The sequence below is a fragment of the Gossypium arboreum genome, chromosome 11 (assembly GCF_025698485.1).
Source record: "Gossypium arboreum isolate Shixiya-1 chromosome 11, ASM2569848v2, whole genome shotgun sequence".
Taxonomy (NCBI): Eukaryota; Viridiplantae; Streptophyta; class Magnoliopsida; order Malvales; family Malvaceae; genus Gossypium; species Gossypium arboreum.
This window is the reverse complement of record NC_069080.1, coordinates 128,254,556-128,264,056: the sequence shown is the minus strand read 5'-3', so window position 1 is coordinate 128,264,056 and position 9,501 is coordinate 128,254,556. Positions and strand designations below refer to the sequence as shown.

Here is a 9,501-nt window from a genome sequence, read left to right as displayed (position 1 = left end):
ACTAAAAGATAAGAAGGCAGAGTATGAAGTGACTGCTTCGACTGATAGTTTTGTTAATTTTGAGGATATTGATAACATAATTATTAATGAAGTTTTGGGTCTGAAAGGTATGGTGGGTTAGATTTCAAGGATCCGTGTTAACTTGACCCAATATTTTGGATCCACCTCGCACCAATACATGCCTTCCGGAGTCAAAGTCAAGTCAAGTTCGAGGCTAAAAGATCGAGATAGTTCAGATACAAGCTAGCATGATGAGCAAACTTCTCAACTTAGAGCAGAGGCAAGTAGCAGGAGGTGGAGGCAAGAATGAGGAGGCGAAGCAAAAGCAGAAAATACAATAAACTCAACTCTGACTTGATCTATGATGACTATGTTCCAGCAATTTCAAAATCCGCCATCTTAGACATTTGTTTTCTTGTAACTTTTAACATTATTGTAAGAATATTTTAAATATTCATTTATAATTTATATAATATATTTTTCGTATAATTTTGTATTATTTAAATTTGCGGGTTTTGGTTGGATTTCATGGTATATTTGCTGTTTTTGGTTGAATTTCTTGCAGGAGGGTTGGATATAGGTGCAAAAATACATATTGCAAAACTGGGCAAATTAGCGGCATTTTTTAAAACAAGCGCCGCTAAAAGTCCTGGTCTTTAGCGGCACTTTTTTAGTCCTTGTCTTTAGCGGCTTTTTTTTAAAAGCGCCGCTAAAAATCCTAGTCTTTAGCAGCGTTTTTTAGTAGCGGCATTTTTCTAAAAAACGCCGCCAATTTTACCGGTGTTACATATAGCGACGTTTTTTGCGTTTGGGAAAGCGCCGCTAAAGGCAAAAAAAAAACGCCGCTAAAAGTTTGTTTTCCTGTAGTGCCATCGTATATTTTGTTGGAGCAAGTGAGCTTGTTTCATCTGCACCAATCAAATATTTTCTCATCATGCAATAATAACATCCCATCTCCAGACTAAGCATAAATTGTCCAACACAAAGAAAACATGACATACATGTTGGTTTAGTAACATGAATAAGAACAATAGCTTGGCCTCTGGAAAGAAGGTGTTCCACAGCCCATCTAAGAGCATTTTGGCTGCCTTTGTCCTTATCAATGGCCACAGCAACCAATCCATTCCCTGCTCCTCTCTTTTGTCCTCCCTTTGGATTCCACATTTTCTATCTTCTTCTTCTTTTATTTATTTATTTTTTTGTCTCCTTTTAAAGAATTAATTAACAAAGAAAAGAAAAGCTAGCCAGATCATGAAAGGAAAAAAATAATATCAAAGATTGAAATTATTGTTATTTAGAACTAATTTTCAAAGCTCCAAAAGCTCCTCAAATTCCTGTTTTAATTGCTTTTTTTCTTATTTTAATTAGTTTTTTTTCTATTTTGGTTGTTAAATTAAAGCCTCAAAAATTATATGTATTTTGACCGAAAATTGTGTGCTTACGAAACATGTTTTAAATTAACAAAGCTGCCACAAAATTTTCTCCTTTTTTCTCTCTATTTCAATGGGTCAAAATTATGTTCTCTATAATACAGCAAAAAAAAAAAAAATCCCATAATTTTTTTAAGAAAAAAAATTCCATCATTTGTAGTAAATAGAGTCAAGGATTAAACATGATATATTAATTGGTAATTTTGGACATGGTAAACAAATACGAAACCAACCTTATGTGTTGCATGAAAATAGTGCATTAAGAATTTGAAAACCATAAAACACCACGTGTTTAATCTACATATTATATTCATGTTCAAAATTTTAACACCTTTATAATTTTTATTTTTATTTAAATTTTGCGCATCGTTGGATTTTAATTTGATTTTTTTTTACTTTTTAAATATTAAAATTTTAGTTGTGAACATAATATAATTGTTAAATTTATTAAGTTATGTTATTTTTCAAATCTTATATGGTAAATATATTATCACATGTGTGATATAATATCTATTTATTATTTTCACATATTATTTATAGAAAAAATGTAGTAAATGAATTTAAAAGCTTTATTAGTGTCAAGATTGAAATTTCAAATTTTGAAAAACATAAATACTAAGAATGATCAAATAGGAGGATATTGACTAAATTTATAACTTTTGCATTGTACAAGACTAATAACATAATTTAACCGAATAGATTTGACTACTACCATTAAATTTCAAAAGTATAAAGATTAAAATTAGCTAAATTAAAATATTCGCAAATTTCCAACTTGCACGTAATTTATGGACTAATAACAAAATTTTATTTATATATTTATACACGGGCTATTTTGTCATTTACATGTTATTTTTTGTGATGTCAGGTTTTTGATTTTTTTTTGAAATTTCCCAAATCATTTTTTTAATTATTTTTATAGTGATACAATTTTTCCTTTAAACTTATTTACTTAAAAATTAAATTATTGCATCACACATTAATATTAATATCATATTAAAATTTTAATTTTTTAAGCACGGCGAGGATGTTCAGTATAATAGAGATTACCTAAAAAATTCATAATTTCAAACTTTACAAATTAAAAATTATAAGAAAAAAAACAATGTCATGTAAAAAGAACAATTTTTAAATATGTATATTTATATGGTCCCATGAAGAGCAGCAGCAAAAACAAAAACAAAAAAATGGCAATGGCTTCTGTACTTGAAGAGGAATTAAAAATGGTAATATCATATGGAAGTAGTTGAAATTCCGTGACATATACATCATATGATAGAAGAATCTTTATGCTAATTAAAACGTAACAGCTGTGAATCATGTTGGAGAACACCTTCAAATATGAGACAATATCAGTATTTCAAATTGCATCTGCTGACCATCACCAAAATGCTTAACACCCTATTGACAACGTATTCTATCACTTTTAGTTTAAATGGCAAATCCTCTGGAAATATGAAACATTGTTAAAAACAGAGGATAAGAACCGAAGCTTAAATCTTCTCTAAATTATTAGCTGCTTGAGAAAGAATGTAAACATACAAAATAGTTGTGGATTTTTATATACAAACAAAAGGGTTAAGTATTTCCTTAAAAAAAATAATGAATTACCTGGCATTAATGATAATTACTATCACTTGCAGTCTTGGAATATGATAGAAGGAACGTGTTGGACTTTGCAGAAATCTTCTCCCCCTTCCTCCACTCTATCTTTGAATGTCTTTGGCATTGATTCAATCTTTAGTTCTTGGAGGGTTGCAATGAACCTCAGCCCATCTGGAAGCTTTTTTAGTTGTCTGCAGTTTTCTATCTCCAATCGCCGAAGACAAGGCAGCGCCCTTTCATCCGCCTTCCACTCCTCCAAATTGGGAAGACACACAAGGCTTAGAGACTCAAGTTTGGGAAAACCTTGTGTAGAGCACAACATTTCGTTTCCTATGAAAGCTCTGGGATGGAATTCAAGAATCCTTAAGTTAGGCAGCTTCTCAAGTGTTGCCATTGGCTCTTTCTCAAGCTTGCACCTTATCAACTTTATGTAAGCGAGATTTGAAGACAAGTAGTGGTACTCTGGTAACCTTCTTATCTCCACATCTAAGCTCAACTTAGAAATGTTTTCGCAACTCAAAAGGAGGTGCACCAAATGTCTTGGATCCATTCTTCCTTCATCATTGATAATAGACAGGGAATGAAGATATTTGCTTTGGATGATAGGTGGATTCTTGTCCAACTCCTCCGTGTTAAAATCTTCAATATTGAAGGGCCCTCGAATCTCCAACTCCCTAATATTTGTCAAGTTGATAAGATCCTTTACATAACAATTCTTGGTGTTGAAGTTGACGAGCGTTTGGAGGTTTCTCAATGTACCCAAATTCAACTTTGTTTTACGACTACATTGCTTGGGGAGATATAGATGTCTTAGTTGATGCGGCCTCCATAACACGTTAGGTACATGAAACAATCCCGAATACAGCCAGTTTTCCATTCTTAAATCCAATGTTTGCAAGCACCTTAAGTTGCCTAGAGATGATGGCAAGGCAACTTTGACCGTAGGAACTCAAGATCCCTTAGACTCAATAATCTTAAATGGACGAGTTTACCAATGTCTTTGGGTAACTTGCATCCTGCACCTCGTCCTCTTTCGTAGTCTAAGACTCTAAGAAAATTAAAATTATTGAACATATTTTTCCAAAGTCCCATGTATTTAATACTTAGCATGCTAACTCCTAAAAGCATCACAAACCAAACCAGTGGATTGAAAAGTTCATCTTCGTGGTCGTCGTAGTAGCTTCGCATTGTCAATGGCAAAAGCTTTGAGTGTTCCTCTTTCGGTAAAAACTCATCAAAGAGCAAAAGCGTTCGAAGACGTGGACTTTTAATGCACTGTAAGGAAATAAATTTGTGGACAGAAACTCTACGAACCCTCCCAATTGTGGATAACTGGCAGGCATTTGACTGATTAGCAATATCGAAGAATTTTTCTTGTTTAGCTTTTGACAAGCAAACATCTCTCATTAGATCATGCATCTGAAAACTTCTCATCTTTAAGGTTGGAATGTCTCTTTCTCGTACTTGAATCATACATCTTTCTGCAAGCTCCATTAAATAACCTTTAGCCACATCTTCCGCCATTAGCCCTTCATCTCCTTCTTCTTGCTTTGATGAAACAATACCTTCGGCAATCCATAACTGAATCAATATATTCACAGGTATCTCATAATCCTTGGGAAATTGGCTTAAATAAAGGAAACATGGTCTTAAATAGGGAGGCAAATCATCATAACTTAATGCTAACACATCTTTTAGTACTTGACCTTTATCGATCTTGAAGTATGATTTCACATTTACAGATACCTTCAGCCATTCAGTTAATGAAGGATACTTTGTAGCCAAAATTCCTCCCAATATAATGATGGCTAATGGAAGCCCTGCACAGTGTGTCGAAACCTCCTTAAAAACAGGTTTTGAAAAACGAAAACGGGAGTCGTCACCAATCTTTTAAAGTGTGATTGGATCACTTTATAAAACGTTTTGGTCTACGAAATTATGAGAAAATAGGTTCGGGAGTTGGTTACGTACGAGGAAGGATTAGCACCCTTGTAACACCCAAAATTGGTACCAAATTGAATAATTTTATCTTAGTGTCAGAAGTTTGAAAGAATTTAAAAATGAAATTCCCTTAAAGCCGTAATGTTTTGAGAAAAGAATCAAGATTCCTTCGTTTTTAAAAGAGTACAAACATCACATCCAGCATGATTGGACATGATATTTTAAACTTTCGTAACTGAAATCATCTTTTGATTTGTAAAACTCGTTTTAAAAGGATATCTTAGATATTTAGACAAACGAGAAATCGCAACCCAGCATGTTAGGGCACTACTTCCCGAGTTCCTAAATATCAAAACATTGCCTCACTTTTTTAGAAAATTCCTTTTGAAATGAGATATTTTTTCTTTGGAAATAATGATGTATTTTACATTTTTACAAGAAATTAACATTTAATAAACCTAACTATATAGTACATGCTTTATAATTTTATGCAAATATAGTATAAAGAGTAATAAATAATGGTGTAAATTATACAATATATATTATCACTTTATACATATGTCATCATAAAAATGTTCATGCATTATTGTTACATGCAAAAATACAACATAGAGTATAATGAATTTAATAATATAAATTACATAACACCTATATATAACAACATTTCATGCAAATGTACCTTAAATTAATATAAATAATTAACTTCCATGCAAATATGTAAAAACAATAACAAATAATTTACTGAACAATAACGAAATATGAAAAAATAAGCAAAGTATAAACATATGAAATATAGATCATATAAAGATATTCATAAATTTTAGATTAATATGAAAATAATAAACGAAAACCCAAAAAAATGATTAATATATATAAACCATATTATAGGGTATAATACCTTAATAATGTACTAAATATTAATATTACACATACTTATTTAGTAAAAAATATATATAACTAATGAGTGATAAAATAGTATATATTTTATAATGAAATAAAAGTAATGTAAATGATAATATATATAGTAAATATTTAGTGTATAATATAATTTATAACCAAAATATATAATAATATAAACCATATAATAAGTAATATAAAACATATATATAATAAAATGTAATATGTAATAAAATGTAAATATAATGAAGGATAATATATATACTATTATTTAATAAAAATTAAAATTTACACAATTAATAAATAATAATACATAATTTTTAAAAAATAATATATATAAAATATATAAATAAATATAATTTATAAGTAAAAATAATATAATAAACAATATATAAAATAATATATACTATTTTTATAATTAATATTTATAGATATAAAGTATTTAATAGATTATAAAAATATTTAAAGGACTATAATGAAATAAAATTAAAGTTTTAGGGCTAATTTAGATAATAAAAAAATTTGGGCCTTCTGGAATGCATGTTAAAACCGAGGGACTCATTGGGCAAATTGCCCTAATCCCAAAACAACACTGTTTCCCCAAATTAAATTTTAAAGCACTGTGAAGACCAAATTGAAACAAAATTTAAACATTAGAGCTAAATTAAAAAAATAAATAAAATGAAATTATAAATATTAAAATTACGAGAGGACCAATTGGGTAATTAACCCATTTTACAAAAACACGCGGATTCTCCCCAGGTAATCGGGTCAGCACGCGGATCCCCTGTTGAAACGGTGCCGTTTTAGTGCTTATTGAACTAAGCCAAAACGACACCGTTTTGTACTGCTATATATATCAGAACTTAAGCCTAAAATTCATTTAGTTATTGTTTTAAAAAAAAAAACTTTGAAAAGCTCTCTGAAAGAGAGTAGAGAGCAGTCCTCCGGGCTCCGGCCTCCGTCGAGCCGAGCCCCGGTCATCGGACTCACGCGCCCACATGCCGTCGTCGACTCCGCCTCACACGGCGGTCGGAAGCCCAAAGTCTCAATTTTTCGAAGCGATTTCAAAGGTAAATTCGTTTTTTATTTATTTTAATGGTATTTGCATGTATTTAGGGAAAAAATGAAAAGGTAAAGGTATATCACCTTTAAGAAACTGTATGTATTTGGCTTTTGTATTCCTCGTTAAAAATCTCCGTCTGTTTACAGGTTACAAAGGAGGCTTTTATAGCCACTGTTTCTATTACATATTTTGGGAAAAAATCTTTTATTTCTTTCCATATTTGTTTTGTTTGTTTGCTGCTGTTTCTTTCTCTTTTTGCAGGTTTTCATGAGGAATGTAGACCACCGGCGTTGATTTGGCCGTGGACCACAGCCTGATTCGAAGCCTGCAATCTCGGCTCTGATGGTGGGTAACAAGAACGACGGGACACGAACAGACGCGTTGATCGCGGTGCAAAACGAGGCTGATGTCGACTACAATCTCGAGGAAACTTTGCGGGGTGAACCGTAGCTAGGGTTCCTCAGAAGCTGAAAATAGGTTGGGCCATTTGGGCCGGTTAAGTCTTGAGTTACTGGGCTAGTTTAGGGTATTAGGGGTAGGGTGTAAATGGGTCTGCTGGGTAGTTCTAGTTTTGGACCTACGGGCTATTGTAAATGGACTGTTTAAAAATAAACATTCATTTATTTATTATTTTTTTGTTTTCGATTTTATTTTCTTAATTAAAAATAAACCATGAAAAGATATCTTTGAACTCACGTAGCAACTCAATCAGTCCTTGCCTTGTGTCTTTGGCAATATGTGTGCCAATTTTCAACTCCTTCCCTTCCTCTAGGGCTAAATTCTCTATTGCCTCTTTTTCATGAGGCATGATTTGCTTTTCTTCATGTTTTACCATCCTCAAAAGATCCGAAGACACATCACAATCCTGGACATCTTCAAAATCCAGAGATTCCTCTAAACACATGTCTTGCTCACGAGAGAAATCAGGATTTGACCTATCGGTGCTCATGTCATTGATATCTAGGGACCTGTGAAGTATAAAGAATATACAAAGAATGAATGAATTTAAGAATGATTATTTATGTGCTATGAATGAAAGAATAAGAATTGCCAAAATTTAAAGGAATATTGGTTGATAAAAATGAAACAATACTCGTTCAAATTGATAAAAGTTATATTTTATTTAAATAATAATAGATGAACATAAGCCTATTTCACAAATGTAATCCTATTACTCCTAGGCTCTAGAGTAACAAGAATGTTTCAAAAATTACTCTGAAGAATTCCTAAAGACTACAGGAAGTTCCTCCACAGTCCAATTGTTCAGAGAGCTTCCTGATTCGTAAGGGCGAATGCATTCAAGGTTTCTTTGCTTCGATCCTTCGTCTTGTATAGCATTAATCTGATGACTTCCTTCTATAAGTAACCCTCCCAATATAAAGGTTTGGGATATTGAAGGGAATGTCATTGGCTCCCACTCCACTTCTCTTCTATTAAGGCACGCCCTTCTTCCCTCTTGGCGCTTCTCAATTTCCTTCCTCCTTTGCTTATAGTCTGGTTTGAAGCCCAGACCAAAGCGATCTCTCTTCTCCTTAAGTTCTGGGATTTGAGTCCCTCCTTGTAGGTATTTTCCTAACCCTTTTCTTGGTAAGGCTCCCTTTCTTGCCATCATTCGTAGAGCCATCCTCGTAGCTCTTGCTATCTTTGGCACTAGTAGCTCACTCCTTTCTTAAATGAAGGTTTCATTTAGAAATTCCAAAGAGTGAAAGGAACACTCAATAGACTCTTCATTCGACTTGACATAAGGGGCATTGCTAGTGACTGCAGCTATAATGTCCTCCTCCGCATTGATGGCTACTAACCATCCATCCGTCACTAACTTCAGTTTCTGGTGCAACGATGAGGGCACCGCTCCCGCTGAGTGTATCCATGGCCTACCTAATAAGCAATTGTAGGAAGGCTTGATATCTATCACCAAAAAGTCTACTTCATATATATTCGGCCCAATTTCCAAAAGGATGTCAATTCTTCCCATTACCTTCCTTTCTGTACCGTCGAAGGCTCTTCCCACATTTTGACATGTCTTCATGTAAGAATCGTCAATGGGTAATCTATTCAATGTAGATAACGGTAAAACATTCAAGGCTGGTCCATTATCAATAAGTATGCTTGGAAGTGTGTACCCCTTGCATCTAGTTGTGATGTACAAGGCTTTAGTTGACCCCCTGCCCTCGGTGGGATTTCATCATCATTAAAGTAGATGAAATTATCTGCACTTATGTTATTCACCAACCGGTCTAACTTGTTAACGGATATGCCATGGGTGACATATGTTTCGTTAAACACCTTCATTAATGCATCCCTATGCACTTTAGAACTCAGCAGTAGAGCCAATACTGATATGCGAGCCGCAATTGCTCGACCACGCTATACTCGCTATGCTTAAGGAACTTTAGAAATTCTTTAGCCTCCTATTCCTTTACTGGCTCCTTGACAGACACTTCAGCCTCTTTCTCCTTCTCCGTACTAACACATTTTGCTTTTGTGGGCTCCTCTCTGACGCCCACCATATTATACCGCTTCCCACTCTGTGTATGAGAACCCTCCACTTGAGCTTTCTTA

The 9,501-nt window shown here is 33.2% G+C and overlaps 1 pseudogene; it reads right to left on the bottom strand.

Annotated features, from left to right (window-relative positions):
• Positions 1-3,063: 3,063 nt before the first annotated feature.
• Positions 3,064-8,810, bottom strand: LOC108472317 (probable disease resistance protein At1g58602; annotated as a pseudogene).
• Between the last annotated feature and the right edge of the window lie 691 nt (positions 8,811-9,501).